The following is a 7,500-nucleotide window of genomic DNA, read 5'->3' as shown; positions in this document are numbered from 1 at the left end:
ATTAGCAAGGCCATTTCAAACGGTCAACAAGACCAGCTGTGTTGTAACAATGCCAAAACAAGTTCCTTGACAGTGCACAGATAAACATTGGGAATTTTTATCCTTTCCCCATTTCCAATTGGCAAAGAGTTTTAACCAAACACTAGTAGACATGTTTGGTTGCTGTTAGAGTACATACAATCCCCGACATTTCCCTCCTCTTGTTTCTTTGAAACATTTGCAAAAGAAACTACAAATGAAGAAAAGGAGCATCCGCAGGCCGGCAGGTCAGCAGATAGCAACTCCCAGTGGGTGGCCATCGTTATGTTTAGCTCCAGATGGTCCAAGACGGTCGGGAGTTCCACCTGCGCCCCCTAGCCCAAAAGGGGGTTCCTACCCACTTTCCAACCGGTCCACTAACACCCCAAGTCTTCAACAAGGGAAATCGGGAAATATCGCAACATTTAAACATAGAATATAAGGAAGCCAAGCACTCCCAAAAGCTGTTCGTACAAGAATTGCTCATGGCTAAACAAGAATGAAGTTATACAGGAATATACGTTCCATTAAATATTTGATTACATATTGCCGCTTAATGAACTTCATGAACAACAAGTAAGGCAGTGTTAAAGTATATAAATGTAATGTTCTTTATGAACAAAGCAAAAAGATATTCGATAAACTGCAAGCCAGAGTATAATGAAGGCACAACTTGCCAGCAATTACCAACAAGGCAAATCAAATGGTATTTCTACCTTGCCCTTCAATTGGTGCAAGCAACGAAAGACATTCGTCCAATGTGAGTTGAAGCAATTGTTCATCACTCGGAGGAAGCCTGAGTAATGGATCGGCGACTACTGCAAGGTTACAATATGTTTCATTGTTCGTGGGTTGGGGTGACATGGGTGGGGTACATAGTATTGGAATGGGGGGGTAGGTGTAAGTGCAGGGAGGTTTGAGGATGGCAGCAGTCCAGCAGTGTTCACCGGGGCCATCTCAGTCTGTACTAGCTGGGTACTGGGCTTTGTTGTCCATCCTGAAAAACACTTTCCAATGGCCTTTTGGGCAATTACCTTGAAAACCATCAGTAATATAAAGGCTGCCATGATGATTATCAGGATTGTTATAAAAAATCTTAAAACACTTCCTCCCCAACCCCCAAACAATCCCTTTAACCAGCTACTCATGTTATCATTACTGTAGTCTTTATATTTGCTCGCCTCTTTTCTTATGTGACCCGCGAGGTCATTAATGTTTTCTGAATTATCTGGGATGTACGTACAACACTCTTTGCCAATTACAGCACATGTTCCCCCTTTCTCAGCTCGAATCATGTCTAAAGCTATTCTATTTTGCATTACAGTAGTCCTTAATGCGACCAGCTCCGCGCTAATTTTTTCAAACCCATCAGCGGTATCGTTCCCCATTATTTCCAATGTTGATGCCATGCTGATAAGTTCTCTTCCTGCCACCCAGGCCCCATATCGGGGGAAAATTATCATTGCTGCATATGCCCCATCTGATATAGCTCTCTTACGTCGTGTTTGATCTATCCCAGAGAATGGATCAGTGATCAAACGCATGTGCGGTACGACATAAGCAAGATAACACGAACCGCCCCATTTGTTTGGCAGCCATGGGTAGGCTCTATACCCACACACAAAATATGTGCCATTAGATGCAACCTTCAGATATGTTCCATTCTCTCCCTTCCTGTTGGCTGGTAAGTCATTTATCTCTATTGATATATTACAAGTGGAGTTCCCTGCCTGAAATCTGGCATGAGGCTTTGTCCAAGTAAGGCAGATAAACCCCATACGCTTATATGTGATTCTGAAGTACGGTCTTTTCTTTAAATTAAAAGGAGGGTACCACGCACCTGTAAAGTCTACACATGATGAGTTACCGGTTGTTATAGTCAAATTAAAATTGTTGTACCAAGCAGCACCACAATAGTCTATTTCCTCAAATGGGATCACAGATAATGGCAAACCCGTTTGTGAGGAGTGCGGGAGATAAGCACACACCCAGCACTTGGTCTTATTACTCAATGTAGCATATTTGTGCGACAAAAGTAAGAATGTATTTATCCCATGTACTCCCAACTCGTGTAAATGTTCAGTGTGGTTCCCAATTGCTCTTTTCCCCCTCTGTTGGATGGGTTGGATTGTCCAGTTATCAATTTGCCCTTCCACTTCCCAGCTTCCCATCCAGAAGGCAATTATAGCAACTAGGATTTGCTGTAATGGGTTCATTCTTGCACAGCCTCCTCCTCTGCTGAGATGGCAAGTTTGCAGTGTGAAAAGTGTATCCAAGCAGGCTTACCTTCACACTTTACGGCAGTTGGGGTGGTCAGCAATACCTGAAACGGTCCTTTCCACCTTGGTTCCAAGGCCGTTTTCCTTGTAAAGTGCTTTATCAGTACGTAGTCTCCTGGCTGGAAGGTGTGATACGGCCTTTCCACTGGCTCGGGTAAGGCCTCCTTCACTCTCGTGTGTATCGTCCTCGCGATCCTGGAGAGCTGTTTACAGAATGTCAGCATGTTTTCATCCATCATTGCAATACTCAATTTGTTTATGTTGGTGGGGGCAGTCACGGGAAGCCGCATCGGCCTTCCCATTAGTATTTCATGAGGGGATAACCCTGTCTTCCGGTTCACTGTGGATCGCATGCTCATTAGTACCAAGGGTAATGCATCTGGCCACTTCAACCCTGTTTCCGTTGTTAGTTTCGCCAGCTTGTTCTTTAGGATACCGTTCTGCCTTTCCACGGCGCCCGCTGACTATGGGTGATAAACACAGTGAAATGCCTGTTTTATTCCCAGTGCTTTACACGCTGCCTGTGTTAATTCCCCCGTAAAGTGTCCCCCTTGATCATGTGATATTTTGTGAGGGATGCCAAATCGGCAGAAGAAGCTTTTTAACAAGTGCTTCACAACGGTGGCAGCATCTGCCTTTGTACATGGGTATGCCTCTACCCATTTAGTGAACATGTCTACCACTACCAAGACATTTCCATATCCGCATGATGGTGGCATATTTATAAAGTCTATTTGTAGGTGCACAAAAGGACCCCAGGGGGCCGGGTGGGCTCCCGGCTGCCCTATCTTATCAATTTTGTGTTGGTTGTGTTGTTGACATACCTGACAAGTTTTACAGACCCCTTCTGCTATCTTCCCAATCCCTGGGGCATACCATGATTCTTGGACTTGTCTCACAGTCCCCCTCTTGCACACATGTCCATTCAAATGGGCCATGCGTGCAAGCCATGGAAGGATTTCAACAGGTGCTATTACCTTCCCCCTGTTTGACCAAAGTCCATCGTCATCCGCTGCTCCTCCTGCTGCTTACCACTTATCATGGTCCTCCTGTGTTGCAGCAGCTTGAATTGCAATAATGTCTGACAAGCTGTATTGGTGCAGCTTGATTTGCTCCTTCGCCAATCGTGCTGGCATTATCGAAGGCAAAGGCAGACTAGCCGCCTCTTTTGCAGCTTTATCTGCTTTATCATTACCTTTGTCAATGTCAGTTGACAGTTTCTGGTGTGCACGGCATTTAATAACTGCGATTTCCGCTGGCAGTGTAATGCTTGTCAACAGCTCAGACACCAAATTGCCATTCTTTATTGGTGTTCCTGCAGAGGTGAGAAACCCTCGCATTTTCCATATCGCACCTTTGTCATGGACAACACCAAAAGCATAGTTAGAGTCAGTATATATATATATTCACCGCAGAATCGGCAGACAGCTCGCAGGCCCTAATAAGGGCACACAATTCCGCCTGCTGGGCGGAGAAATGAGAAGGCAGACGGGACGCTTCCATTAATTTGTCAATTGTACACACAGCGTATCCTGCATGCCCCGAGCCATCTAGTCCTCAGTATGCCGAACCATCAACAAACAAGGTGAGGTCCGGTCACTCTAGTGGTTGATCCTTTAGATCCGGGCGTACAGTGGATACTTCCTGGATCGCCTCCGTGCAATCGTGTGGGTCGCCGTCGTCCTCCGTTGGCAGCAAAGAGGCTGGATTAAGAACGTTGCATCTTTCAATCTGTAGATTCGGTTGGTGTAGGAGAGTCGTCTCATACTGCATCAAACGTGTATTGGTTAAATGTTGTGTTTGTTTTTGTGTGAGCAAAGCCGCAACACAGTGGGGAACCATTAAAACCAGCGGGTGCCCCATTACAATTTCTGCCGTGCGTTTCACTGCATAACTGGCTGCAGCCACTGCTTGTAAACAAAGAGGCAGGCCGCGTTCGACCGGGTCCAGCCTTCGACTGAAGTATGCGATTGGTCGTTGGTGGTCACCGTGCGATTGTGTTAGCACAGCCTGTGCAAATCCCTTTGTTTCATGAGAGTAAAGGAAGAACGTTTTGTCATAATCTGGTAGCCCTAGAGCGGGAGCCACCGAAAGTGCTGCTTTCAATTTTGTAAAGCATTCCCCCATCTGCTCATTCCACACAATTTGATGTGGCTGGTTTCTCCCGACCACAACATACAGTTCCTTAGTTAGAATTGCATAATCAACAACCCATTGTCTACAGTAAGTTGCCATACCTAGGAATCGCATCATCTCCTTCTTCGTACGAGGGCGGGGGACTTCCGTGATCGAAGTTATCCTCCCTTTGTCCAACTCCCTCTTTCCGTGGGAGATGTGGTGTCCCAGATACTTAACCCTTTCTTGGACCATTTGCAGTTTGTCTTTGTTTACCTTGTGTCCTTTTCTTGCTAACGCCCGTAGCAGCTGCAGCGTATCATTTGTACACGCTGCTTTATTTGGGGAGCAAATTAGCAAGTCATCCACATACTGTAGCAGCACTGAGTTACCTTTGAAAACAACATCTTCTAGATCCTTGTGTAGAGCCCGCGAAAATAATGTTGGACTATCTGCGAACTCCTGGGGCAACACAGTCCATGTGTACTGACGGCCTTTGTACGTAAAGGCAAATAAAAACTGCGATTCCTTATCAATGGGTACACTAAAAAACGCAGAACATAAATCGATGACTGAGAAATGAGTGGAGCTAGCGGGAATAGATGTTATCAGTCCCTCTGCACTAGGTACCACAGGGTGAACACCTTGAATTATCTCATTCACTTCTCACAAATCTTGGACAAATCTCCATTTATCTTTCTGTGGCTTTTTTACTGGCAATATAGGTGTATGACACGGACTTGTAGTTTCCACAATTATACCCTGTTCCTTCAAGGACTTAATTACTGGTGCAATACCAGCCTCTGCCTCCTTTCGGAGAGGGTATTGGCGCACATTTGGCAAAGGCATTCCCGGTTTGAGTTTAACCACTAGGGGCGTTGCCCCAATGATTCGACCCACATCATTGTCATGTTTGGTCCACAATTGTGGTGGAACCTCTCCCATCAGATTTTCCACCTTTTCTACCGTGTTCATCATCTCCAATGCCTTTTCACGCTTTGGTGGTAAATTAACCTCTTCCACCAGTCCTTGTATCTCTTTTCCCATAAGATCACAGATCCATCCTTCGTTATTCTCCAGCTTATGCACTTCCCAGTGCACTATTGTTTCTGTGCAGCTCACTGCTGCCTCCTGTAGGCGGTAAACCATAAATCCCAAATCCTTTGGGTGATATCCCTTTGCTGTAGTCATTGTTGCATGTGAGGTTACTCCCGGCGGATACTTTGTCAACTGCTTTTGCTCGTCTGTGAGCTTAACCTCCATTGCGACACCTTCCTTACCAACCATTAGGCGGCAAAGCAATAAATCATTACGTGTTTCCAAATGCGGAGCAATTTTCTCCGCAAATTCAATATCATCCCCTCCCGCATCATAATAGATTGTACAATGTGGAGGGTTATAATATGTGTGCATTGTCACTTGTGCATTGTCTAGCCACATTTGCATTTCCTTATTTTCGTCTGAGATAAGATTTAGGCATGACCAAGCATTTCTAATTGGTTCCTCTGGCAGTCTCCACCAATAAACAATCGGATGCGGTGTCATCAGGATCATCATTGCCAAATGTGTCTTATCCCTGGGAATATCAACATAAACCCCTCCCTTTGTGCATGCTATCGTGCATCCTAGTTTACACAACAAATCTCTACCTAGCAGATTAACTGGCGTAGTGGTTGTGAGAAGGAAAGCATGTTTCTCTTGCAAAGGTCCGCACCGTACTGGTAATTGTGTTGTTGCTTTTAATGTCTGTACCTTACCCCCTAATCCTACTACTTGTACTTTGGTGTTTTATTTTTCAACTCCTGGCAGTTCCTTCACTGCAATAGTGGAATGAGTGGCTCCCGTGTCGACTAAGAAAGGAAGCTTCTTACCTGAAACATCCAGAGTGAAGGTCGGCTCCTCTGTTGGTGTTAGTGTCAGCATTGCTCCCTGCAACACGGGTCCACCCGCGGTGTGTCAATACGACTTACGACCCTGCAGCCGTCTTGATCCAACGTCTTGTTGAAACCCCGGCCATCCTTGAGGGCAATTCCTTCGCCAATGCCCTTCCTTCCCGCACTGGAAGCATTCCTGCGGCGGCGCTGTTGGTTGTGCTCGGCTTTGGCCTGCTGCAGTTTTTGAGCATCAGTAGAGGCGATCGTGTCCAACCTTGAACTTTCCCCACCTGTTTCTTGGGTTTCCCTCTTCTCGGTGCCGCCGGCGGGGGTCTTTGTTGGATTCTCATTCGGCGATCCCACTGTCTAGCCGTTTCTTCATCTTCTGAGTCTGTGTCATCTTCCTCTAGCTCCCACTTTCTCCAATCTTTATTCTTCCTTTGCTCTGCCACTTTGTCTAATAATACCATTTGGAACACTTCCTCTTTAATTTTTGTTTTCGCGCTCTCCTTCTCTTCTGACTGGGATGAACATTGGTCGGCAGCTGTACAAATCTCAGTTGCTGGTCTTGCCTGCCAGCCTAGCATTACATACTTTAACTGCTTCTTAATCTGGGGTCTGAGTCCTTCCATTAGGAAGTTAGTCAACGCTCGTTGTGGTATCTCTTGTTCAACTTGAAAACCCCCATATTGCAAGAATGCCTGCACTAATCTATGCATGAATTCGGTCGCCCGCTCCCCTTGGCGTTGCTTTGTTTCATAGATCTTATCCCAATCTAACGTTGCCGGCCGCATTGCGCTCTCAATTGCATCATAGAGGAGCTGACTGCAGTCTGCCTCTGTGCAGCAGTCCATGCCGCTGCTCCCTGTGGCTCTTCCTCTGGCCAATTACCATCCTGTTTAGCCCTTTTCCACACAAATGGGGACAGCACTGCATGGCATAATACTCCAATGTCTCTATGCGAGCAGCGGTGTGCCTCAACCCACTGCATTATCAATTCCTTTGTTGCTCCCACATTCCCTCTCAGTTCTAGTACTCGTTCCTTCATCGATCTCAATTCACTTTCTCGAAACGGTCTGTACACCGATTGAGCTGGCCCTCCTGGCCCCGCTGGAATTATTTCTTGGACCGGGTAGGCAGAGGCTGTGGCCAGCAGTCCCATGGCTCCCAGGTCCAGATACAAACTTGGTGTGCGATTCACACACGCAGGTGGA

The 7,500-nt window shown here is 46.3% G+C and overlaps 1 long non-coding RNA gene across 1 annotated transcript in view; it reads right to left on the bottom strand.

Moving 5' to 3' along the window:
- Positions 1-516: 516 nt before the first annotated feature.
- LOC147014132 (uncharacterized) overlaps positions 517-7,500 on the bottom strand; it is an 8,164-nt gene continuing 1,180 nt past the window's right edge. The window contains exon 2 of the long non-coding RNA XR_015050656.1: positions 517-2,500. This is a non-coding gene — a long non-coding RNA (uncharacterized LOC147014132). The remainder of the gene's footprint in view (positions 2,501-7,500) is intronic.

Source organism: Eptatretus burgeri, chromosome 13 (assembly GCF_056783735.1).
Source record: "Eptatretus burgeri isolate ZD-2024b chromosome 13, Ebu_testis_v1, whole genome shotgun sequence".
NCBI lineage: Eukaryota > Metazoa > Chordata > Myxini > Myxiniformes > Myxinidae > Eptatretus > Eptatretus burgeri.
This window is presented reverse-complemented; position numbering and strand designations above follow the sequence as displayed.